Here is a 27,822-nt window from a genome sequence, read left to right as displayed (position 1 = left end):
AGATAGATAGATAGATAGATATGAGATAGATAGATAGATAGATAGATAGATAGATATGAAATAGATAGATAGATATGAGCTAGATAGATAGATAGATATGAGATAGATAGATAGATATGAAATAGATAGATAGATATGAGAGAGATAGATAGATAGATAGATAGATATGAGATAGATAGATATGAGCTAGATAGATAGATAGATATAGATAGATAGATAGATATGAGATAGATAGATAAATAGATAGATATGAGATAGATAGATATGAGATAGATAGATATGAGCTAGATAGATAGATATGAGATAAATAGATGGAAGGGCAGACAGATACAGAGCAGAGCTATAATAGATAAATAGAACGAAAAATAAAGAAAAGTAGAAAGAAAGATAGAAAATGAAAAGAAAGGACTAAGACACATAGATGCATAGATATATACACCTTTATAATGAACATATAAGGACAGTTCTTACACTACTTCCAGGATTTATGTTCATTATCAGTCATGTGACCGTAGATAAAATAATAATTCTCCGAATCTGATCGGTAACAAGCGGATAATACAATAAGTGAATCTCACGGTGACCAAATTATAGGTTCCGAATAAGCGGAATCCATTGAATGATCTGGTAAACAATGATCACTGGTCACAAGTCACAAGTTTCAGCGCTCCATAGTCCCCTGGGCATTGTCCAGCTTTTAAACAAAGGGTTAATCTAGACTGGAAGGGCCAATAGTATATTTGTTTGAAACAACAATGTTACCATTTTTTGTTGCCAAAAAAAAAACCCAAAAAAACAACATGCTACAGCTTTGGGGAAAGCAATGGTAAGATTTAGTGATGCATGTGCCAGCCCCTGTGTGATCCTCCTCCTCCTCCTCCTCTGCTCCCTGTGCACTTGTAGTATGTAGAGCTCCTGTCATGCACACAAGTCCTCCAGTCTGCTGCATGCAGCTCTGTGCTCCACACTCCTGCCTCCTCCTTATCAGTCTCCCTGCTGTGGATATAGCAAGCATCAGAGTTCCTCTTTAGGATTTCAGGATCTCCAGGACAGGTGTTGTCCTCTTCTTTGGACTATTACAGCAACCGACAGATGCCAGGGCAGAAGAAGTTGCCATACCAGTACCCATCACAAGGTAAGGGGGGCACCTTATGGTCTCCTGAGATACAGCAAAGGGGATCCTATGCACCAAATGAAGCATTAGTTCAGTGTTTTCTAACCAATGTGTCTCCAGCTGTTGCAAAACTACGACTCCCAGCATGGTCGGACAGCCGAAGGCTGTCCGGTCATGCCTGGAGTCGTAGTTGTGCAACAGCTGGAGGCACACTTTTTGGAAAACACTGCTTTAACTTGTACGCTTTTTTGAAAAAAAGTTTAAAGATTTTGTGTCATATTATTCTATTATTATTATTATATATTATTATTATTATTAATAATAATAATAATAATAATAATAATAAATGTATATATAATCATTATTATCATTATGGTTTCTTTTACCATCATTATTTTCTATTATTCTTATATTAAATGATATTATATGATTTTTTTTTTGTTTTAAGTTAAAAGATTTTGTGTCATATTATTATATTATTATTATTAATAATAATAATATTAATTGTACATATAATCATTATTATTATAATTATGGTTTCTTTTACCATCATTATTTTCGATTATTCTTATATTACATGATATTATATTAATTTGTATTTTTATTATTAATATAGTTATTATCATTATTATTATTATTATATATTATCATTATCGTTTCTATTATCAACAATATTTTATATTATTATTTAATTAAATATTATTATTTTAATCAGTATTTTTATTATCATTATTATTATTATTATTAGTTATATAATTATCATTATTATTATCTGTATCATTATTATTATTCTTTCTATATATAAACCATCACTTTTCATTATATTCTACAAGACTCGTTTCACGCTTGCATACAAAGTTTCCATCAGAATTAGCGAGAATAGAACTGTCTGCAACATTATTCTTTTTATTCTTATTATTAGTCTTTTTATTATTATTATTTTATTATTGTTATTATCATTTCTATGCATAGAGCATCACTTTTCATGGTGTTCTCTACAAGACTCGGTTCATGCTTGTGGTCAAAGTTTCCATCAGAATGAGCAAGAATAGAACTGTCTGCAACATTAGTGTTTTTATTCTTATTATTAGTCTTTTTATTATTATTATTATTATTATTATTATTTCTATACATAAAGCTTCACTTTTCATGGTATTCTACAAGACTTTGTTCGCACTTGCGTCCAAATATTTTCATTCAAATTAGATAGCAAGAATAGAACTGTCTGCAACATTATTATTTTTATTATTATTATTTTATTATTATTATTATTTCTATACATAGAGCATCACTTTTCATGGTGTTCCACAAGACCCTGTTCACACTTTTGCTCAAAATTTGCATCAGAATTTGCAAAAATAGAACTGTTTGTAACATTATTCTTTTTATTATTATTTTATCATTATTATTATTAGTATTATCATTATTTCTATACATAAAGCATCACTTTTCATGTTGTTCTACAAGACTCGGTTCACACTTGCATTCAAAGTTTCCATCTCAATGCTCAGGAATAGAACTGTCTGCAACATTATTCTTTTTATTAGTCTTTTTATTATTATTGCTATTATTAGGCATCGCTGTTTATGGCTTTCATTAAGACTCGGTTCACACTTGCGTTCAAAGTTTTCACCATAGATTACGTTATTCTTGTACGGCAAAAATATCAGCGAGCGAGTGGCTTACTCTGATATTTTCTTGCTAAAAAAGAACAAGACAGAGCTTCCCCTCTCCCCACTACTATATGCCCTCGTCCTTGAACTCTCTGGAGCACTAATAGGAACATTCCCAGATGTTGTAGGGTTCAAATATGACAGTGAGAAGGAGGAAATAGTGTTTCACACCAATGATGGGGGAGACACAAGGACTCAATAGCGTCAGGTGTAACCACTACAGAGGACTCTCAAAATGACTCTGTCCATACCATATAATGGGGAACATCAGACTTTATTCCTCTAAGTCTGCTACCGGCAAACACCAAAGAAGGGATAGGGGTGTTATAGTATCTTTCTTATGTTCCTAAGAAATTATAGTTCCTATGCGAATCCAAGACGGTACTAAGCTAAAGGCTTAAAGGGGTATTCCAGGAAAAAACTTTTTTATATATATATATATATATATATCAACTGGCTCCAGAAAGTTAAACAGATTTGTAAATTACTTCTATTAAAAAATCTTAATCCTTTCAGTACTTATGAGCTTCTGAAGTTTAGGTTGTTCTTTTCTGTCTAAGTGCTCTCTGATGACACGTGTCCCGGGAACCGCCCAGTTTAGAAGAGGTTTGCTATGGGGATTTGCTTCTAAACTGGGTGTTTCCTGAGACACGTGTCATCAGAGATTACTTAGACAGAAAAGAACAACCTTAACTTCAGAAGCTCATAAGTATTGAAAGGATTAAGATTTTTTAATAGAAGTAATTTACAAATCTGTTTAACTTTCTGGAACCAGTTGATATATATATATATATATATATATATAAAAAAAAAAAAAAGCCCCTTTAAAACTAAGATAGCAGCATTGTCTGTCCCTGTTTTTATCAATATGATACGTATGTCTCAATTGTTCTATTCTACAAATTTACAGCAGATTTGGAAGAATGGGTCACCCAAAATTCGATTATTGAAATGTCTGTATTATTTAGCTGCTTATTATCTCTCTTACGAGAAACAGTGATGCCCAGATGGCATATTACTGTATGTGGGCACGGGCAGCATGATTACTCTATGGGGGCACAGGGGCATTATTAGTATATGGGGGCACATGGAGCATGGTTACTATATGGGGCACAGGGGCATTATTACTATGTGGTCTGTCTCTGTTTTTATCAGGAGGGCATTATTATTGTATGGTGCACAGGAGCATCATTTCTAAATCACAGTTTGGGCATTATTAGTAAGCAGGGACATTATTAGTGAGTTGGGGGCACAGTTGGGGTATTCTTAGTGAGTGGGAACATTATTGGTGAGTTGGGGGCACAGTTGGGGTATTGGGGACATTATTGGGGTATTCTTAGTCTCTGAGACATTATTAGTCAGTTGGGAGCACAGTTGGGATATTTTTAGTGATTCGGGGGGGGGGGGGGGGGGCACAGTTGGGGCATTATTAGTAAGAACATTTTTACCGTATAATCCTCTAATGGGAGTACCATCCACTGCAGAGATGAATCGCAGTTAGGAGTCTTCATGGCCAGATGGAGAAAAAAGGGAAAGAGAACGACTCTGATCAGAGAAGACGTGGGCACCATGACAGTCAACCATCTTTACCTAAATAATATGCCTATAAATCTCCTGAGACCTGTAAGATTGAGGGGTTTGAGATTTAGAAACTAAAAGGGACCACTAGAATGAGTCATTTATATAATGAAAAATATAATTTAAAGCTTTCTCCCAGTTGGGAGATGACTTCTCCTTCTGTCAGTATTTACAACCGAGGCACGCTGTCAGAGTGAAAACGAAGGAATGCTTCCCGACACTTGAGACTAATGTAGTATGTGATGTAGAGTCCAGGGGAGACTCCACTAGAGGTCTTTTTTAATGTTATGCTTGTATCTAATACAAAATGACTTCCCTGGGGGCCTTGGAGAACTTAAAAACATCATCTGAAAGAGGACCCATCTGTAGTGAGATACGGAGGGCTGGAACATGTTAACAAACTCTTTCACATAGTCTCCCTCACTTAAAGGGGTACTCCACTGCCCCAGAGTTCGGAACATTTTGTTCCAAAAGCCTGGAGCGGGCACCAAGGGGTCGGGACGTCACAAACCCCCCCCCCCCCCCACGGCCCACACCCAGTGTTCTAAACGAAGGCCGGTGCTGCACAGAAATCGAGGGGGTCCCAGCAGCGGACCCCCAGGATCAGACATCTTATCCCCTATCCTTTGGATAGGGGATAAGATGTCTAGGGGCGGAGTACCCCTTTAATACACAGGATTTACCCTACACTATTTATTAGCGCCACAAGATGCACCTTAAACATTCATCTATGTCAATTCAAATAATACAAACAAAAATGACAGTAGTTAACGTTCCAAGATCTGGTAGCAACTACAACAGCCCAATTGCAAAGTAAAGTGCGAGTGCTAAAAAACAACAACAATATATAAATTAAAAGAGATCAAGTGCAAATATTACGAAGCACGTACGAGAAAACTATTTCTGCATGAATGCCCAATCATTTGTACAATATTTATTCATCTCCAAATGGGAAGTAAACATAATAAAGTGATAAAGTCCTATATCAATGGTGCAGAATTCAAAGATGCCAAAAACAACATACGGTAAATAATTATAATTTAAAAAAAAGTAATACATGGGGTGTATTGTAGAACTGAAATATGGGATTTGGCAAATTGTGTTAGGTGTTTGCCCGATGTTGGGAGACTTCGGGAGAGATGTTCTGGTCTCGCTTTGGGTCTTCATGTCAGAGAGGGGGAAACAAATGGAGAAAGCCAACAAAAGCCCATGCAAGAAGTGGAGAGTTAAAGGAGTTCTCCAGTAAAGGAAAACTTATGCCCTATCCTAAGGATAGGGGATAAGTTTCAGATGGCGGGAGGTCCAACTGCTGGGACACCCCCCTATCCCCCCCCCCCACACACACACACACAATCTACCATACGGTGGCCCGGCTCTCCAGCTAGATAGCGTGTGTCGACCACCGCACAAAGCGCTCCGGCTTTCCATAGAGTTGTATTGAGGGGGTGAGTCAGTGGCTGATTCGTGCGGTGGTCGACACGCCCCCCTCCCACAGACTGCCAGGGCCCCGTACGGGAGATCGCAAAGACCCCCACAATCTGAAACTTATCTCCTATCCTTAGGACAGGGGGTAAGTTTTCCTGTACTGGAGAACTCCTTTAAGAGAGGACCATCCAGATGTTAAAAAGTCTGAAAAAACTGATGCAGAATTTCAATTCAGACTTATGGTAGGGTCACACTTGCCGTGTTTTGCTGCTGCGTGTTTTCCTACCCATTGACTTCAAGGGGTTGGAAAACATGCAGCAAAATATGGCACGCGTGACCCTACCCTAAAGGGGTACTCCGCCCTTAGACATCTTATCCCCTATCCAAAGTGATCTCCCTGCTGCATCTGGCAATTGTTTAGAGCATCAGGTGCAGCGCCGGAGGATCGTGACGTAACAGCCACTTTGGATAGGGGATAAGATGTCTAGAGGCGGAGCACCCCTTTAAATCTAGAAAGGTCACAATAACAACAAAAGAAAAAGAAAATAGCTCTAGAAAGTTTAAACAGGAATAAAGATAGCCAGGGGAGGATAGTTATTATGAGTAAAGAGTAATATTTAAAAGAAGCTTATATTTGTGGATATATAAAATATTTCAGAAAGTTGGACAACAACGCTACAAAAATATTTGAGTTACAGGCGTTGGTTACTGGAGCTTATGAAAATGACATTATAAAGAAGGAGAAGAGTGATTATTTAATATTGGAAAAATTGGAGAGCGCCATCTTTCTACTTTCTTCTACCCAAAATATCAGAAGAGTATGGAAAAACCCCGGGTAGGCTGAGAATTAAAGGGATCAGCTATGTCTTAGACTATGTGGACAGACTGCTACAGAAGTATGTGGTTTCCCGTCTCTCACACCTCTGGACATTTTAAGATTTTACATGGGGAGAGGAAGCGCTGAGAATTCCCCTGGATGTGTCAGCGGTTTATTAGAACATCTTACACAACAAGAGGATGTGGGTCATAGGAGAATATCTGAAGAGAGATGGGTTGGATCTTTTATGCTTTTAACTATGTTTTAGATGTTTAAAGAACATGTCCGGTGATCACTTTTCTTATTTTATCCGTTCCGGGCTGAAAAATAAAAGAAAACAAATTTTCTCTCACCTGCCTAGGCTCCCCCGGTGCTTCAGTACAGGTGTTCGGTCCCCGGGCTGTATTCTTCTTACTTTCTGTTAGCCCGGCACATCACACGGAGCTTCAACCTATCACCGGCCGCAGCGATGTCCCGCCTCGGCCGGTGATAGGCTGAAGCTCCGTGTGACGTGCCGGGCTAACAGGAAGTAAGAAGAATACAGCCCGGGGACCGAACGCCTGTACCGGAGCACCGGGGGAGCGTAGGCAGGTAAGAGAAAGCTTCTTTTCTTTTTTTTTTGCAGCCCGGAACGGATGCAATAAGAAAAGTGAGCACCGGACATGTCCTTTAATATTACACTGCAGTCATCCACAATTGGTATAAGCCCAATCCAGGCTGAGAAGTGGACATGGAGCAGAGGGAAACGTTCCGACATAGATCTGTATACAACACTGGCACCTGCCAAATGTCACTTTTTTTCTTTTCTAATGTTGTTTGTTTTTCCATAACAATGATGCGGAATTCAAAGATACCAATAACTTCATTATGAATAATAACATAATTTATTACATAAAACTGGAATATGGGACTTGGGAAATTGTGTAAGGTGCTCTGGGACACCTGCTAAGCATGAATTTTGGGCTTGCCTGATATTGGAAGACTTCAGGAGTGATGTACTTCTCTGGTTATAGGTTGTGTATTATTTGTCCTAGCAGGGCCATTAAAGAGATTGTCCAACTATTAAGATTTATCCTTTATTCACAATATAGGGGATAGGTGTATGATTGCTGGGGTCCAGATACTAGGACCTCATGATCTAAGGGTTGTGAGTCTTCCAATGGAATGGAGTAGCATCACACATGCCCGCTACCATACTAATGGTGTAGTATAAGTATTAGGCTGCATTCAAATCATGTTTTGGGGATACGGCAGCCAGATTCGGTGGGAGAATAAAAAAAAAACGGCATGTGCCGCACCCAATTCATTTGAATGAGCCGGACGGAGCTAGTTACTCTGGTCGGCTCATTTTTGGATTGTATCCAGTTTTGTTGGGGGACTAAAACCGCAGCAGACCACAGTTTGGATACGGTCAAAAAATGAGCCAACCGGAGTCACTAGCTGACGTACGGAATCGTATTGAAAACCGTATGCATTGACTCTCCATTGAAAACCGTATGCCAAAAGATGCATCAGGTTGTGTCCATTTTGCATCCTGTACAGTTTTGTCAGTTTTTTTCCCGTACCCAAAACCATAGTCTACTTTTTGGTCTGGGTGAAAAACCGTATTGAAACGTATATGTTTTCTTTAACATGGGAGTCAATGGGAACCGTACAGAACCGTATGTGCATACGGTTCCATCCGGTTTGCACCATACTGTTTTTGACTTTGCACAGTTTTTTTCTTGGAATTTCAAACAAGTGAAACTTTATTTATAATGGAGTGAAAAGTTAAAACGTATACAGTTTTTTTTCTTTAAAAACGGATGCAACCGGACATAATTTTTTCAAACCGTATACAGATTAAAATTTGTACACACGTTTTGATACAGTTTAGTCCGGTTTTGAGGAATCAGTTTTTTATCAAAAACCTGATACGGGAACTGTATTGCAGAAACGTGGTGCGAACCCAGCCTCATCCAAATGAATGGGGCAGCACGGGTCCGGCCGGGATATGGCAACCGCCGGTTTTCAAATTCTCCCGCCTGATCCGGCTGCCGTATCCCCAAAATGTGATGTAAATGAGCCCTAACATCTGTATTATACCAAGACCTTTTATACATGGTGAAATTTCATATGCATTTCAATGGTGACCAATGTATAGGGTTGCCCTTTTCTTGCAAAGAAATACTGGCCATGCTAATTAGCTTAGTTAATTATATATGCGTGACATCACAGGGGGGAATTTTGTCCTAATCTGACCCCTATAACTTTTTTAATTTCTCCTTATACAGGCCTGTATGAGAGCTTGCTTTTTACGTCGGTTTCATTGCACAGTTTTTGACAGACCATTTTTTGTTTTGACGCAACATTTTTTGCGACCCTGATACAGCCTTTGGCTGAGCAGCTGCCCCAAGTGAAAACTACAACTCCCAGTATGTTGGACTATATAGAAGTATATAGTAAAGGTCAGTGTTTTCCAAACAGGGCTGCCTCCAGCTGTTGCAAAACTACAACTCCCAATATGTTGGACTATATAGAAGTATATAGTAAAGGTCAGTGTTTTCCAAACAGGGGTGCCTCCAGCTGTTGCAAAACTACAACTCCCAGTATGTTGGACTATATAGAAGTATATAGTAAAGGTCAGTGTTTTCCAAACAGGGGTGCCTCCAGCTGTTGCAAAACTACAACTCCCAGTATGTTGGACTATATAGAAGTATACAGTAAAGGTCAGTGTTTTCCAAACAGGGGTGCCTCCAGCTGTTGCAAAACTACAACTCCCAGTATGCCCGGACAGCCGTTGGCTGTCCGGGCATCCTGGGAGTTGTAGTTTTGCAACAGCTGGAGGTGCTCTGGTTGGGAAACACTAGTATAATATATGGTGCAACATTCCGAGAGTTGGTGGACTGATTTGATAAATACCAGCCATTACATGGCCGGTGTTTTTTATATAAAAATACTGGCAGGGTGGCCAGAGTACCAGCTGTGCCGGTAAAATACTGTCCAGGTGGCAACCCTACCAATGTAGCATATGAAGGCATACTGGGAGTTATATCTGGAGGTCCACAGTTTGGAGACCACTGATGTAACCCCAGCACGTCTAAACTTGTACCCCTTCAGCTATTGCAAAACTACAAGTTGGCCATCAGGGCATGCTGGGAGTTACAGTTTTGCAATATCCGGAGGTCCCCAGTTTGGAGACCACTGCTTTAAATTCTTCTGTACATGTTTATGGCAAAGCTGTGTTAAGACCAATATAAAGGCTTCAACAGTATTTTCTCAGATACCTGAATGGTAAATCTGCCTAGATATACAGGGATATATGATCTGCTATAGTATTGCGGTAGATAGATAAAGGGACTGCAGAAACCCCCCCGCAATCTCCTGTACGGGGCCCCGGCAGCCCAAGGGAAGGGGGCGTGTTGACCACCGCAGGAAGCGGCAGCTGATACGCCCCCTCAATACAACTCTATGGCAGAGCCGGAGCGCTGCCTTCAGCAATCTCCGGCTCTGCCATAGCGATGTATTGAGGGGGAATGTTGGCCGCCGCTTCGTGCTGTGGTCAACACACGCTATCAGGCTGGAGAGCCGGGGCCCCGTACGAGAGACTGCGGGGGTCCCAGCAGTCGGACCCCCGCTATCTGAAACTTATCCCCTATCCTTAGGATAGGGGAAAAGTTTTTTCAGGACTGGATATCTCCTTTAAACTTGCCAAACACAATCGAGTCAATGCAGCTTTATTCCATATAGCATCTTGGCGCGCTTCAAGCGCGTGCGTTCTAAACGCGTCAAGCTAGGAATGTAATGCAAACATTTTGCTATAACCTGAAAGCCCGTGACATCAAATCTTGGACTTGCGACACACGTTCAATCGAAGTCAGTGGAACCCATCTTTGACAAAGAGAACACATGCTTGAAAAGTGTCAAGATCAGATTGTAATGCATGCTTTTTGCGCGGTGATATCAAGTGTTGAACTTGCGACATGCACTTAATTAAAGGGGTATTCCAGGTAAAAACTTTATATAAAATATATATAAATAATATATATATATATATATATATATATATATATATATATATATATATATAATCAACTGGCTCCAGAAAGTTAAACAGATTTGTTAATTACTTCTATTAAAAAAAATCTTAATCCTTTCAATAATTATTAGCTGCTGAAGTTGAGTTGTTCTTTTCTGTCTGGCAACAGTGCTCTCTGCTGACATCTCTGCTTGTCTTGGGAACTGCACAGAGTAGAATAGGTTTGCTATGGGGATTTTCTTCTACTCTGGACAGTTCCTGAGACACGTGTCATCAGAGTGCACTTAGACAGAAAAGAACAACTCAACTTCAGCAGCTCATAAGTACTGAAAAGATTAAGAATTTTTTTTTATAGAAGTAATTAACAAATCTGATTGATATATATATCTAAAAAAAAAAAATTTTATTCCTGGATAACCCCTTTAAAGTCATTGGGAATGATCTTTGACAAATGCATGCGCTTGAAACTCGTCAAGTTGGGATTGTAATGTGCACGGTAGCCGAGATACATGGCTCCCTCCTGCTGCAGGTTGGTGCCTCTGTAGATGTGACCCTGCATTGGACTTCACAGAGCGTATGCCTGGAATCGCATAACAACTGTATCCTTGGACTCTCTGTATACATACCCATCATTGCTGCAATTAGGCTAGTGTACTCTGAACATCTGATACACATTATGCATGGATTACTGTAGCATTTTGGGACTTTGGTACCACAGTGGACAAATGTACTTCAGCACAATAATTGTGCACGCTTTGGGGTAGATTTATCAAAACCTGTGCAGAGGAAAACTTGCCCAGTTGCCCATAGCAACCAATCAGATCACTTCTTTCATTTTTAACAAGGCCTCTGCAAAATGAAAGAAGCAATCTGATTGGTTGCTATGGGCAACTGGGCAAGTTTTCCTCTGCACAGGTTTTGATCAATCTCCCCCTTTATCTTTTGTAAGTACTATATGTGTTTTTGATTTATCCCCTGAAGATGTCATATAGGGCTTGGAAGAAATGCGTCGGGTGTCCCGTTTTTTATTAGCACTCTTGTGGTATACATTTGCTATTTATTACTCTGCATATTGACTTTGTCATGTGCCAATAAAGTTGGGTTCGGTACAACCAATAACCTAATAAGGTTTTGTTATTATCATGCAAATCAATCACAATTATCAATCACAATTTAGCATTTTTCAGCTTTTTCTTGCACCTTTATCTAACCCTATTGCAACGTTTTATACAGATCATTTCTATAAATTCCTACCTGCAAATTTCCTGTGCTATTACACCAAAATAATACATCAGTTCTAGAAACTTTTTGTTTTTATTATTTATAATTATTTTTTTTTATTATTATAGAAACTTGTTGTTTTTATTATTTATAATTATTTTTTTAATTATTATCGAAACTTGTTGTTTTTATTATTTATAATTATTTTTTTTAATTATTATAGAAACTTGTTGTTTTTATTATTTAAAATTATTTTTTTTAATTATTATAGAAACTTGTTGTTTTTATTATTTATAATTATTTTTTTAATTATTATAGAAACTTGTTGTTTTTATTATTTATAATCATTTTTTTAATTATTATAGAAACTTGTTTTTATTATTTATAATTATGTTTTTAATTATTATTATTATTGTTGTTGTTATTCTGATTATCATTTTAATATTCATAATGAGTGATTACTGAAATTGTAATGATGTAATCATTTTTTATTATTGTTATTATTATTATTATTATTGTTATCATAATTACCAGTTCTGTATCATTTGTCTTATTCATGCTCCATTACCTTACACAGTTTGCTATCTCTGTACAAATAAGGGTATTTTCATGTGCTCATCTGTCGAAAATATTTTTGTATTTGTTCTTGTAATACATTTAGAGCTGGAGTTGTGACAGAATCCCCACTGAGGGCTGTCTGGCCTGCATATGGCTTATGAACTGTCAGGTTTGGATGAGAAGGTTGTAGATTGAAGCAAATATTTGACAGTAATCGAAATGCAGGTTATACGTGACACAACCATCCAAAATTGCATTAAAGTGTGGTCTGTTGTGGTGGGGGTGGGGGAGTTGTCTTCTTAAAGTGGTACTCCGCCCCTAGGCATCTTATCCCCTATGCAAAGGATAGGGTATAAGATGTCTGATCAGGGGGGGTTCTGCGGCTGGGGACCCTCAAGATCTCCCTGCTGCATCCGGCGTTAGTTTAGAGCGTCAGGTGCAGCGCCAGAGGTTTGTGACATCACGGCCGCGCCCCCTCAATGCAAGTCTAAGGAAGGGGCGTCACAAGCCTCCACCCCGCATCGCCAGTGATAGGTTAAACGCACTGTCATGTAAGAAGCCGGCCAGAGCTCCTTACATGACAGTGGGCTCAGCCTATCACTGGCCGGGGCGGGACATCACTGCGGCCGCTGATAGGCTGACAGCTGTCCGACGTTCCCGCCCCCAGTGTAAGGCCGACGTAGGTAAGTTAAAGTTTATTTTCTTTATCTTTTACAGCCCGGGCATAGGGATACAGCGTACAGCAGTGGTCTCCAACCTGCGGACCTCCAGCTTTTGCAACAGCTGGAGGTCCGCTGGTTGGAGACTAGAGATGAGCGAACTTACAGTAAATTCGATTCGTCACGAACTTCTCGGCTCGGCAGTTGATGACTTTTCCTGCATAAATTAGTTCAGCTTTCAGGTGCTCCGGTGGGCTGGAAAAGGTGGATACAGTCCTAGGAGACTTTTTTCTAGGACTGTATCCACCTTTTCCAGCCCACCGGAGCACCTGAAGGCTGAACTAATTTACGCAGGATAAGTCATCAACTGCCGAGCCGAGAAGTTCGTGACAAATCGAATTAACTGTAAGTTCACTCATCTCTATTGGAGACCACTGGCGTACAGTATAGAGTTCCAACGCCGGCGGCCCCCAACAAAGAGGACGTGGGCAGTGCTTGCGGGTGACATATGTGAGTAGTACCCTGCTGGGCTGATAATTAATTGGGGGGGGGGGGAGCAGAACAGCGCTGGCGGGTAACATGATATGGTGGGGGGGAGCAGAACAGCGCTGGTGGGTAACATGATTTGGTGGGGGGGAGCAGAACAGCGCTGGCGGGTAACATGATTTGGTGGGGGGGAGCAGAACAGCGCTGGCGGGTAACATGATTTGGTGGGGGGGAGCAGAACAGCGCTGGCGGGTAACATGATTTGGTGGGGGGGAGCAGAACAGCGCTGGTGGGTAACATGATTTGGTGGGGGGAAGCAGAACAGCGCTGGCGGGTAACATGATTTGGTGGGGGGAGCAGAACAGCGCTGGAGGGTAACATGATTTGGTGGGGGGGAGCAGAACAGCGCTGGCGGGTAACATGATTTGGTGGGGGGAGCAGAACAGCGCTGGTGGGTAACATGATTTGGTGGGGGGGAGCAGAACAGCGCTGGTGGGTAACATGATTTGGTGGGGGGGAGCAGAACAGCGCTGGTGGGTAACATGATTTGGTGGGGGGGAGCAGAACAGCGCTGGCGGGTAACATGATTTGGTGGGGGAGCAGAACAGCGCTGGTGGGTAACATGATTTGGTGGGGGGGAGCAGAACAGCGCTGGTGGGTAACATGATTTGGTGGGGGGGAGCAGAACAGCGCTGGCGGGTAACATGATTTGGTGGGGGGGGAGCAGAACAGCGCTGGTGGGTAACATGATTTGGTGGGGGGGAGCAGAACAGCGCTGGCGGGTAACATGATTTTGTGGGGGGAGCAGAACAGCACTGGCGGGTAACATGGTTTGGTGGGGGGGAGCAGAACAGCGCTGGCGGGTAACATGATTTGGTGGGGGGAGCAGAACAGCGCTGGCGGGTCACATATGATTAGATCCCCGATGTGGGGACAGGGCTGCGCTGGGCTGATAATTCATTCCCGAGGGGGAGGGGCCCAACCAGTATTGCGGTATGGGAAAAATTCATATAGTGCAGCCCAAAAATTTCGGTATTCGGTATGAACCGGTATACCGCCCAGCTCTAGCTGAGATCATGGGGGTCCCGCCGCTGGGATAGGAGATAAGATGTCTAGGGGCGGAGTACCCCTTTAAGCAAGAAGGCAAGTATGCATAGTCTAAGGCATACTATTTATGTCTGTCACAGGAAATCTGGTCCGGATAAGGTGGTCTTCTCAAAGAGGTGTTTTTTGGGGAGGGTTTTGTTTTGATCAGTCTTGGCCTTGGCCATGGTATTAAGACACTGGACTGGAGGAACAAACTGATTGTCACCCCGATAGCAGCCCATATACAGTAGATGAGATGCAGCACCTACTGTATAGACATCCATATAGGCTTCTATGTCGATGAGGGTACGAACCCCTCCCTCCCCCATCTTACTGCTCAGATTAGTGCTCAGTCATATGAGACCTGTATACAGAAACCAAAGGAACCCTTTAATGTTGGCAGACTGTATGGCAGTCATGTCAATAAGCTAAGTATATGGGATTCTTCAAGGTCTTCTTTGGAGACTCTTCTGAGGTGTTTTTTTTTCCACCAGTGACTTAGCTTATCTCCTAGATAAGATTAATGTGGGTCTGACCACTAAAGCCCCCCACCATGACAATAGGAGGGTCTGGTCAATGTATAACAGAGAGATATCCATGTGGGCAGGGTCATTCCTCACTAAGCATGGTCACTATGGGAGAGATTTATCAAAACCTGAGCAGAGGAAAACTTGCCCAGTTGCCCATAGCAACCAATCAGATCGCTTCTTTCATTTTTCACAGGCCTTCATAAAAATGAAAGCAGCAAGCTGATTGGTTGCTATGGGCAACTGCGCAAGTTTTCCTCTGCTCAGGTTTTGATAAATCTCCCCCTATATCTTTTTTACTTTAAAGGAAAACTGTCATATGTTTTGTCCCGCACTATCCACAAGTACCTATAGATAGTGCAGGTGACGCTGAACATTTTGAGTCCTACCTTGCCCGGATCGGCTGCGCCGTTCGCCCGTTATAGCTGTTTTTTTCCAGGATATTCAAATTAGCTGCTAACTGGCACGGGCGGGGTTACTGCCTTCAACTGGCACTGTGACGTAACCGCCGCCCAGCCCGCAGCACCGCTGGCTACTGAATATTCATACGTTATCTCACACTCTCATTCTTATCTCGGCCGAGTCCTGGACGATACTGCGCATGCGCGGAGCAGCGCTGGAGTAAGGGTGCATGCGCAGTATCGTCCAGGACTCGGCCGAGATGAGACAGAGAGTGTAAGACAACATATGAATATTCATTAGCCAGCGGTGCTGTGGGCCGGGCGGCGGTTACGTCACAGTGCCAGTTGAAGGCAGTAACCCCGCCCATGCCAGTTAGCAGCTAATTTGGATATCCAGAAAAATTGCTATAACGGGTGAAAGGCGCAGCGGATCCGAGCAAGGTAGGACTCAAAATGTTCAGCGTCACCCGCACTATCCACAGGTATACGTGGATAGTGCGGGACAAAACATATGACAGTTTTCCTTTAAAGGAGTATTCCAGTAAAAACTTTTTTTTTTAGTATCAACTGGCTCCAGAAAGTTAAACAGATTTGTAAATTACTTCTATTGAAAAATCTCAATCCTTCCAGTACTTATCAGCTGCTGAAGTTGAGTTGTTCTTTACTTTCCGACAACAGTGCTCTCTGCTGACACTTCTGTCTGTCTCAGGAACTGTCCAGAGCATGAGAGGTTTGCTATGGGTATTTGCTCCTACTTTGGACAGTTCCTGAGACAGACAGAGGTGTCAGCAGAGAGCACTGTTGTCATACAGAAACCAACAACTCAACTTCAGCAGCTGATAAGTACTGGAAGGATTAAGATTTTTTTTAATAGAATTAATTTACACATCTGTTTAACTTTCTGGAGCCAGTTGATATGAAAAAAAAAAGTTTTTTACTGGAATACCCCTTTAACCCTTTACCGCAAATGGACATTCATTAACGTCCATCTGCGGCTCCTGAGGTATGACGCGCGCTCAGCAGGTGGGTTCTGGTTGCTAGAGGCAACCAGGACCCACGGCTAATGCCGGACATCGCCGATCAGGCTGATGTCCGGCATTAACCCTTTAGATGCGGCAATCAAACTTGATCGCTGTATCTAAAACGAAAATAAACATTGCCAGTTAGCTCAGTGGTGCTGTCCGGGACCGGCATGGTGAAATTGCGTCATCCCGAACAGCTTGCAGGACGCGAGGAGGACCCCTACCTGCATAACAGTGATCAGTGTAGGAAATCAGTGTGTGCAATGTTATAGTCCCCTATGAAAATAAAGTGTTAATAAATGTGATTTAACCCCTTCCCTAATAAAAGTTTGAATCACCCCCCTTTTCCCATTAAAAAAAAAAACTGTGAAAATAAAAATAATCATATGTGATATCGCCGCGTGCGTAAATGTCCGAACTATAAAAATATATCATTAATTAAACCGCACGGTCAATGGCGTATATGTAAAAAAATTCCACAGTAGCGTATTTTTGGTCACGCCCCCTCCCATAGTCTTGCACTGAGGGGGCGTGGCGTGACATCACAAGGGCATGGCCGTGACGACCTCCGCCGCCCGCTCCAAGCATTCAGAACAAAATGTTGCGAATGCTGGGGCAGCGGAGTACCCCTTTAAGCCACCACAGCTTAGTGGGGGCAGGTATGTGCATGTACTAAGTGCCTGGGGATGCACCAACAAGTCGCTTCGCCTTGGCCAGTGTATTTTGAGACTGAAGCTTTTACCTAGGTAAAGGAAAGCCTGGCTATGACTTTTCTTAGTGGAGCTATTTCTGTATAGTAAACCATGCACTGCTGTTGGTCAGGAGAACAGAAATGCCATTTATGACAGCCTCTATTAGATGATTTATGAGAATGCAAGGACCTAAATAATTTGCTAACCGGTGTAATACCCTAGATTGGCTAGCCCAGCAAATATGGTGTTCAGTAGAGATAGAGCCTCTCCATATTTTTATATTTCAATCTGTGAGCCTGTTTGCCTCTTCCAGAGTGTCATATCTGTGCCTGAAAGTTACCTCTAGGCTTCCCTTTCATTTCTAACTACACATAAAGTTCTGGGCCACTATCCCTTGTGCAAATACTAAGGGGGAGATTTATCAAAACCTGTGTAGAGGACAAGTGGTACAATTTCCCATAGTAACCAGATTCCATATTTTATTATTAATAAGGCCTCTGAAAATTAAAAGAAGCAATCTGATTGGTTGGGCAACTGTACCACTCTTCCTCTACACAGGTTTTGATAAATCTCACCCTATATGTGCACTGTTCTGCCTCCTGAATGTAATCTCCCCCTTCTCCCTCCCTTCTGTCAGCAGTTCAGTGCTGGTGCAACTCCTTCCTTGCTGTGCTGCTGCTGTTTCTTTCCTTTCTGCTTATGAAGCACATTGCAAACCCAGTGTATCATTAACCCCCTTCACCTCCACGTGCCATATATATAGTAGTGTAGTATGTAAATCTTCCCCCAGCACAGTCCCTGTTCAGTCTGGGGGACTTTCTCCAGCAATATATCATGGCATAGTAGAAAAGTGTAGCTACTATCTTGACTTTGGTCAGAGAAGTAAGGGAAAGGAAGTCCCTGTGTGAATCCTGCTGGGAAACAGGCCAGCTCTGGTCCTACCCCCTGAAATGGAGAATATATGAAATAGCCGTGCACCATGAAGAAAGCTCTCAGGGGCTCAATAACAGCAGTGAGAGCACTAAAATTAAATTGCTCCCTTTTTGAAGGGTTAATATAACAAAACCAGACAGGTTTCTAAAAATCTTTTGAAATTACAGGCACTTATGCAGTAGGAACATGGAATGCAGTTTACAAGCACAGAAATACGTATAGTCTAAAATAGCCAGAATAATCAAAAGAAAGTATTTCCCAATGTCCAGTCTCCGCTGTCATTTCTGGCTGACCTCTTGGTGTTTTGTCATTTATGCAAACTCAAGAAAACATTCCTTTAAAACCTATTTAAAGATATTTGTAGAACAATCAGAATAATATCAGTTCCTTAATACAGTATGTTCCTATCAATGAAGTGTAAGCTCCTGGGAATCTACCACGTGGCCCCCACCTACTGTGGGCCATTATCATTTTCTGGTGTCTACTAATGGGACAACAGGGCCAGAGCTCAGGTGCGACTTCTACACCTGCCCCCTCTATAGCTACTACTCTCCTCTCTGAAGCAAGCAGGGGCCTTCTGACAATAATTTGTATGGTTTCCGTCACATTAGATTGTTGATCTGATACACTACAAGCCTAATCTCCCTGATCTAGGGAGTAAGACGAGGCTGATATAGCAGAGTCATGATCATTTAGGCTGAGGGAACATGTATGTTATTCTGGATTGCAGAGATGCTGTTGTAATTGCTGCAAATGCTGTGACAATAGTCTTAAAGGGGTTGTCCAGCAAAATAAATCACCACTCTGTGATGTCCAAAAGTATAATAAAGCAACTTACTAAAATAATGTTATTAGCCATAGTGCACAGATCTTTTATTAGCTGAGCTTTCTGGCTTGTATCTGTGACATTACATCACACTCTCTGAATGCAGAGCTCCTGTGCCTGCTACCCCTCCTGTTTTTTTTATGGAGGAGACCAGTGATGTGAAAAGGGGGAACTCATAATACTGCTCATTAGATTTATGATTCATTATAGAAGACACCTGTTCTGAGGAAAACTACTGTGATCAAGAAAGGTTTCCTGCTGCCTTATCTAATGATTGATGAATCTAATGAGCAGTAATACGAGCTCCTCTTTTTACATTACTGGTCTCGTCCCGAGCAGATAGGAGGGAAGGGGGGGAGCAGGGACAAAGCAGACTGCATTTAGAGAGTGTGACATGAAGTCACATCTACAAGGGAAAGAGCATAGCTAATATGGAGAGATCTGTGCAGTATGGCTAATAACATTATATTATTAAGTTGCTTTATTATACCTTTTGAAACCATAGACAGGTGGTTGTTTTTTTCCCACTGGACAATATAAGACACCTGTTCTGATGAAGACTACTGTGATCAAGAAAGGCTTCCTGCTGCCTTATCTAATGATTCATAAATCTAATGAGCAGTAATATGAGCTCCCCTTTTTACATTACTTGTCTTGTCCTGAACAGATAGGAGGGAAGGGGGCAGCAGGGACAAAGCAGACTGCATTTAGAGAGTGTTACATGAAGTCTAATCTACAAGGGAAAGAGCATAGCTAATATGGAGAGATCTGTGCAGTATGGCTAATAACATTATATTATTAAGTTGCTTTATTATACCTTTTGAAACCATAGACAGGTTGTTGTTTTTTTTCCCACTGGACAACTCATTTGGGGATTTTTCTCTTTTATTCAGAAAAGAATGCAACTTTTTTTAATGAGCATTCTGTTGTAATCTAAGACACCTGTTCTGACGAAGACTACTGTGATCAAGAAAGGTTTCCTGCTGCCTTATCTAATGATTCATGAATCTAATGAGCAGTAACACGAGCTCTCCTTTTTACATTACTGGTCTCGTCTGGAACAGATAGGAGGGAAGGGGGCAGCAGGGACAAAGCAGACGGCATTTAGAGAGTGTTACATGAAGTCTAATCTACAAGGGAAAGAGCATAGCTAATATGGAGAGATCTATGCAGTATGGCTAATAACATTATATTATTAAGTTGCTTTATTATACCTTTTGAAACCATAGACAGGTTGTTGTTTTTTTTCCCACCGGACAACCCATTTGGGGATTTTTCTCTTTTATTCCAAAAAGAATGCAACTTTTTTTTAATGAGCATTCTGTTCTAATTCATCATCATTTTCTAAGTCTGTTCTTACTTTTGATGAATGGAAATATTCTTGTATACAACCAGACCTTAGGCTGGTTGTAAATACGTAGGCATTGTTTTCAATGAGACTGCGTGCCGAGGTTCACACTGAATTGTGGGGTGTATTTTTCTCGACAGTAATTCCAAGTCTATTGCTCGGAAGTACCTAAAGCCATTAAAATGGGGCTAATCTGTATGTAAAAAATATGACTCGTAGTGTTATGCTGCAGAAATCCAATGCGACTCTCAGAATTTCTGCATTGTATTTTGGTGTGCAGTGTGACATTACCAAATACTTCTTGCAGCTGAGGGTTTGCTGCAATGTCTCCAGTCTATACTATGAAGCTGATGCATTGTATCTGCAGTGATATTTTGCACTAAAGTCTCAGATCAATTAAGAAATTTGTGCTGCTGAATGTATGTTGCCTATAGAACAGTATTTCCCAACCAGGGTGCCTCCAGCTGCTGCAAAACTACAACTTCCAGCATGCCCGGACAGCCTTTGGCTGTCCGGGCATGCTGGGAGTTGTAGTTTTGCAACAGCTGGAGGCACCCTGGTTGGGAAACACCGCTATAGAAGATGGCCTGGACTAGTTGCAATTGTAGCAAAGTCTCAGCTGTGAGAAGGATTGGATCGGTGGGTACAAACAAGAATGCTCTTATTCACTGACATTAAACAGAGATGTTGAAAATAGTGAAAATGTAAGTACATAGTAATTTAGGCAATTGGAACTTTTGCACGTAAGGTGCGTTCAGACAAGCGGATTTGCAGTGTATTTTACGCTGCAGATCCGCCGCTGAAGGACCTCTATATGCTGGCTTTACATGTGCCTGCTCGGAGCGGCAATACACCGCTACGAGCAGACACACTGAAACGATGTGTGTGTCGCCGCGCATGCGCGGTGTAATCGCACACATCACGGCCACTCCCCCTGCTCAATGAGCTGCCACGATGTGCGAGTATACTGCACATGAGCGCGGCGACTCGCATATCGCAGTGTGTCTGCTCGTAGCGGCGTATTGCCGCTCCAAGCAGGCACATGTAAAGCCAGCATATAGGAGGTCCTTCAGCGGCGGATCCGCAGTGAAATACGCTGTGAAAATCCGATCGTCTGAACGTACCCTAAAGAAGCATTCCAGGATTTTATTTTATTTTTTGCTTATATAGTGCAGCATAGGTTATTAGAAAATGATGTAGATTTTTTGTATATGCCTTTTGCTTACCTCTTTTGTTAATGTGGCAGGCATAGGATAGGCTCCATTTTGGTTTACAAATGCGCAATCATGTGAGTTCTGTAATGCATCCTACATTTCCCATGAATCCTCTGGCTAAGGGCGTGGTTTTTGATCACTGCACCTGGTCATTTAATCAGGCTGCCAGTGCTGGAGATCACCCAGGTGAACGTATTAGACTTATAAGTTAGTCGAGGTCAGTTCACACTGTGCAGTTTTTATGCGTTTTCTTACTAAGTGCGTTTTTTAGAGAAATATTGCCTTAAGGAGAAAGTGATTTGACCTGAAATCACAACTGAGGTGTTATGAAAATTTGACGTTTTTAGGCTGAAATTTTTCTGCATTTTTTTACATATTTTTACTGCAGTTTAGCGTCTTTGCAGCAATTTTCTAAAAATCGTGGTGAAGATTACGCGTTATACCCTATTTTGCACAATATCTCAAATTTTTTTTTAATGATTTTGGGAAAATCACAGCAAAAAATAAATAAAAATAAAATAAGCCCCAAGAAATGCTATGTGTGAGCATAGCCATAGGGGAGGTGTAAAAGTACCATACATCCTTATCCCATATAGATAGCAGTAGCAGTATACAGATAGCCCTGGAGAGGAGGTGTATTACTACAATATATCCTTATCCCATAGAGATAGCAGCAGCAGTATACAGAAAGTGCTGGAGAGGAGGTGTATAACTACAATATATCCTTTTCCCATAGAGATAGCAACAGTATACAGATGATGCTGGAGAGGAGGTATATAAGGGTACGTTCACATGCGTGAATTTTTTAGCTGGTTGTCCGCTGCGAATTTGAAAGTGGGCGGGCTCTTCTCGGCTGTCCGCAGCAGATTTTTCGCGGCGGAATGTACACTGCTGAAAATCCGCCGCAAGCCCCATTGAAGTCAGTAGGGACTGTGGCGGATTTTCCGCAGCACAAATTCCGGAAAATCGGCTGCGGACAGCAGAGAAGATCCCGCCCACTTTCACATACGCAGCGGAAAACCCGCTAAAAAATCTGCACGTGTGAACGTACCTTTACTACCATATATCCTTATCCCATAGAGATAGCAGCAGCAGTATACAGATAGAGCTGGAAAGGAGGTGTATATCTACCATATAAACTTATCCCATAAAGATAGCAGCAGCAGTATACGGATAGAGCAGGAGGGGAGTAGTATAACTATATATGCTGTATCCTGATCCTATAGACATACCAGCAGAAATATACAGCTTAGAGCTGGAGGGAAAGTATATAGCTGCTATATATCCTGATCCCATATAGATAGCAGCAGTTTACAGTTAGAGCTGGAGGGTAGGTGTATAACTACTATATATACTGATCCCTTAGTGATAGCAGCAGCAGTATACAGATAGAGCTGAAGGGGAGATGTATAACTACTATATATCCTGATCCCATAAAGATAGCAACAGCAGTATACAGATAGAGCTGGAGGGGAGGTGTATAACTACTATTTATCCTGATCCCATAGAGATAGCAGGAGTATACAGATAGAGCTGGAGGGGAGATGCATAACTACTATATATCCAGATCCCATAGAGATAGCAGCAGCAGTATACAGATAGAGCTGGAGGGGAGGTGTATAACTACTATTTATCCTGATCCGACAGAGTAATGTGCTGCCAGATGTTGCAAAACTACAACTCCCAGCCTGCCAGGCTGGTAGTTGTAGTTTTGCAACAGCTGGAGGCACCCTGGCTGGTAAACTCTTCCAAAGGGATAGCAAATGGAGCTGGTAGGGGCGGGTCTGGGCACTAGTAGGAGGGGTCTGGTAGGTGATCCTGTAGTCCATAGGTCTGACAATCTGTTACATTAAGCACAGACCGGTGATCACATGACCAAGTTACAGTAAAAAAAAGATAAATAGAAACGCTGTGCTGGGATAAAACAAATGACAATGTATAACCAGTGATGGTGAGTGTGCATGATACAGGCAAAATAACAATTCTGGAGTGCTTCTTTAAGTACACGGACACGGGATGCACCAGGTCCTGCTGATATACAATGTGGATGGGTAATGGCGTCTCTCCGGTGGGGTTAACCTTTCAGTTCAGACTCCATCATTATCTGTCGTATTGAACCGACTAATCCCAATTGCCAATACTATCACTGTGGTCAAACAAGGCTGAATAATAATATTGTGCAGACCTAATGGTGGACAAACAGAAAGAGATCAGCACAAAGGTCACATAATACTCCTATAGTGATGAGGAGCCATTATTCAAAGCTCAATGCAGAGAATAGTCCTGAATACTCGTCCTGAATGATTATCATCCTACCCTTAGTATTAGGCTGGAAGGCTTCATTCTGTCTGGAACTAAATGTCTGTTTTGGAGCCTATGGATCCTTTCTGTCTCCAATGGTTCAATTTATTATCTGTGCTTAAAGGGGTACTCTGCAGGAAAAAAAAATTCTGATCAACTGATACCAGAAAGTTATACAGATTTGTAAATTACTTCCATTAAAAAAAAACGTAATCCTTCCAGTACTTATCAGCTGCTGTATGCTCCAGAGGAAGTTGCGTAGTTCTTTCCAGTCTGACCACAGTGCTCTCTGCTGACACCTCTGTCCGTGTCAGGAACTGTCCAGAGCAGGAGAGGTTTGCTGTGGGGATTTGCTCCTACTCTGGACAGTTCCTGACATGGACAGAGGTGACAGCAGAGAACACTGTGGTCTGACAGAAACTAGCTACATAAGTTCCTCTGGAGCATACAGCAGCTGATAAGTACTGGAAGGATTAGGATTTTTTTTGATAGAAGTCATTTACAAATCTGTTTTACTTTCTGGCACCAGTTGATTTCAAATTTTTTTTTCCCCTCTGGTGTACCCCCTTAACCCCTTAAGGACGCAGGCCTTTTTCACCTTAAGGACTGAGCCCTTTTTCGCAATTCTGACCACCGTTGCTTTACCAATTAATAATGCGAAAATGCTTTTACTGAATATTCTGATTCTGAGATTGTTTTTTCATGACATATTCTACTTTATTTTGGTGGTAAATTTTCAGCGTTACTTGCATCCTTTTTTGGTGAAAAATCCCAAAATTTCATGAAAATTTTGAAAATTTTCCATTTTTCTAACTTTGAAGCTCTCTACTTGTAAGGAAAATGGATATTCACAATAAATGTTATTTTTAATCACAAGAACAATATGTCTACTTTATGTTGGCATCATAAAATGGACATATTTTTGCTGTTTGAAAATTAGAGGGCTTCAAAGTAGAGCAGCAATTTTCAAAAAATTCATGAAAATTGCTAAATCTGAAGGGACAGATGTTACAGAACTACAACTCCCAGCATGCTTGGCAGTCCAGGCATGCTGAGAGTTGTAGTTTGGCAACATCTGGAGGGCTACCGTTTGGGCACCACTGTAACAGTGGTCTCCAAACTGTGACCCTCCAGATGTTGCAAAACTACAACTCCCAACATGCCCAGACAGCCTTTGGCTGTATGGGCATGCTGGAAGTTGCAGTTTGGCCTTCCTAGTGGTTGCCACAGTAAAAATCGTTTTACTTTCACTTTCAATTCCCCCCCTCCACCGTCGCTTCCCTACCTGATCCAGTATCCAGCAGTCTCCAGCGAAGATCCGGGGTCCCCAGGCATCTTCTCCTGCAGGTACCGGCCTCCATCTTCTACCCACAATCCCCTCGACATCCAGGGGTGGGCAGAATGGGGGGTTGCCATGGCAACCCACTGTCCTGCTCTGCCATTGGTCAGAATCAGTTCTGACCAATGGCAGGGGATAGGAGGAGATCGCAGCTCTGCGACCTCACTCCTAGCCCTCAGGATGATCGAGGCTGTCCCTGACAGCTCCGATCATCGCTATTTTCCGTTGATCGGGTCACCAGAGACCCGGTCAGCCCGGAATAGCAGAAAATCGCATGTCTGAATTGACATGCGATTTTCTGCGATCGCTGACATGGGGGGTCTCAGGACTCCCCTGGGCGATGTGCCGGGGTGCCTGCTGAATGATTTCTGCAGGCATCCCGATCTGGTCCCCAACCGGCTAGCGGCGGGGACCGGAATTCCCACGGGCGTATCCATACGCCCTCAGTCCTTAAGGACTCGGGATGCAGGGCGTATGGATACGCCCGGCGTCCTGAACAGGTTAAGGAGTACTCCTGCAGTTGGCCCCCGCTCTTCTAGACACTTATCCCCTATCATTGTGTTCTTCAGAGTACTCCTTTAAATGCCATTGGTGCTGTAGTGGTTTCCTGGGGCTTCAACGCCATCTCCAGTTCCCAAAGCCTCGTTTCCATAGTCACTTTCCATAAAAGGGGCAAAAAAATCTCCCAAATTTTGCGTGTAACTCAACCAAGGCTCTTTCCTTAGAAAGTGTTAGATGCACGCCAGTTGCGCAGGTTTGTGCACCAAATGGAAACGCAAAATCACTGTGCAATGTCGCACCAAGGGACCACGAGTTACAATATTATTTGGTTTCAGGATGACCATTGTATGTTGAAACCATTGTATGTTGAGACCAGAACTCTATGGAAACCTGGTAATTGGTTCTGAAGCCCCAAAATGTCATCCAAAAATAGGAAAAAGTGAGGACTAAAGAAAACTAAGTAAATAACTTACATATAAAAGTAAGAAAGATCTGCTGGGAGCTGTAATCACTGTCTATGTAGAGGACAGGAGCTTCTTCAGGGTCCTGTACAGTGCCCACTGGGGGAGATTTATCGAAAACTGTGCAGAGGAAAAATTGCCCAGTTGCCCATAGAAACCAATCAGATTCCTTCTTTCATTTTTAACAAGGCCTCTGCAAAATGAAAGAAGCGATCTGATTGGTTGCTATGGGCATTTTTCTTTGCACAGATATTGGTAAATCTCCCCCACAGTGTCCCAAATAATTAACATGGAGCCATCCTCACCTGGTGTCTAAAGGAGCAGCTAACCCTGGGACAGGTAAAGAGTACAGAACATGTAATACCTCCCTGTATTGTAGGGGGCGCTACCAGACGCCAGTCAGTGCATACACGTCAGTAATACAGGGGTTTACCAGTGAATGTCCATTCTGATTGGTCGGTTCTTCCATCCATTGACACGTTTCACAGATCCGGACTGTCCGTAACATTGTACGTGGAGTCTGCTTCCGAAAATATTGTAACCCGAGGCCATTCTAAGTTGAGGGACCACCATATGTTAAGTGCCCCCCCATTGCGTATGTTCCCTGCAATGTAGTTACCCATTCATTCTCATGTTGTAGAAACCACCGACTGCTCCTCGTAGAGTTAACACAAGCGACACGTCCCACGTTACAGACATACACATTTTATCTACATTACAGTGTTACGTACCGATGATTTATGGGACCCAGTAAACTGATGCCTGTCCTCGGGCCTCTGTTATTACTCCTGCGGTAATATGTTTATTTGTGATGGAAGATTAGCTCATATTACTAGAGTTATGTGAACGCTCAGACCCAACTGATTCCAGAAATGTAACGGTTAATTCGGAATTGATTGATGTACGAAATAACTAACACAGACCTATATTGCTTTATAGTAATTTACCAATTGTATCAACGATGAACATTTGTTTATGTTAACTCATTCTTTACATGGACCCCCATTAGCCTTCATTCTTTATAGCATACTTTCTACAAGGTGCTAAAAACATTTCACTGATTTCACTCAATATGGACATGATGACATCACACAGTTCCTCTATGTGGACATGATGACATCACGCAGTTCCTCTATGTGGACATGATGACATCACACAATTCCTCCATATAGACATGATGACATCACACAGTTCCTCCATATGGACATGATGACATCACACAGTTCCACCATATAGACATGATGACATCACACAGTTCCACCATATGGACATGATGACATCACACAGTTCCACCATATAGACATGATGACATCACACAGTTCCCCCATATAGACATGATGACATCACACAGTTCCTCCATATGGACATCAAGACATCACACAGTTCCACCATATAGACATGATGACATCACACAGTTCCACCATATAGACATGATGACATCACACAGTTCCACCATATAGACATGATGACATCACACAGTTCCACCATATAGACATGATGACATCACACAGTTCCACCATATAGACATGATGACATCACACAGTTCCACCATATAGACATGATGACATCACACAGTTCCTCCATATAGACATGATGACATCACACAGTTCCTCCATATGGAC

At 41.9% G+C, this 27,822-nt stretch overlaps 1 protein-coding gene across 2 annotated transcripts in view; it reads left to right on the top strand.

Annotated features, from left to right (window-relative positions):
* Nucleotides 1-933: 933 nt before the first annotated feature.
* AVPR2 (arginine vasopressin receptor 2) overlaps nucleotides 934-27,822 on the top strand; it is a 126,872-nt gene continuing 99,983 nt past the window's right edge. For both annotated transcript variants that reach the window (XM_056537891.1, XM_056537893.1), the window contains exon 1: nucleotides 934-1,135. The gene's annotated coding sequence lies outside the window, so the exon portion shown is untranslated. The remainder of the gene's footprint in view (nucleotides 1,136-27,822) is intronic.

The sequence above is a fragment of the Hyla sarda genome, chromosome 9 (genome assembly GCF_029499605.1).
Source record: "Hyla sarda isolate aHylSar1 chromosome 9, aHylSar1.hap1, whole genome shotgun sequence".
Taxonomy (NCBI): Eukaryota; Metazoa; Chordata; class Amphibia; order Anura; family Hylidae; genus Hyla; species Hyla sarda.
The sequence above is the reverse complement of the archived record's forward strand: the minus strand, read 5'-3'. Positions and strand labels throughout refer to the sequence as shown.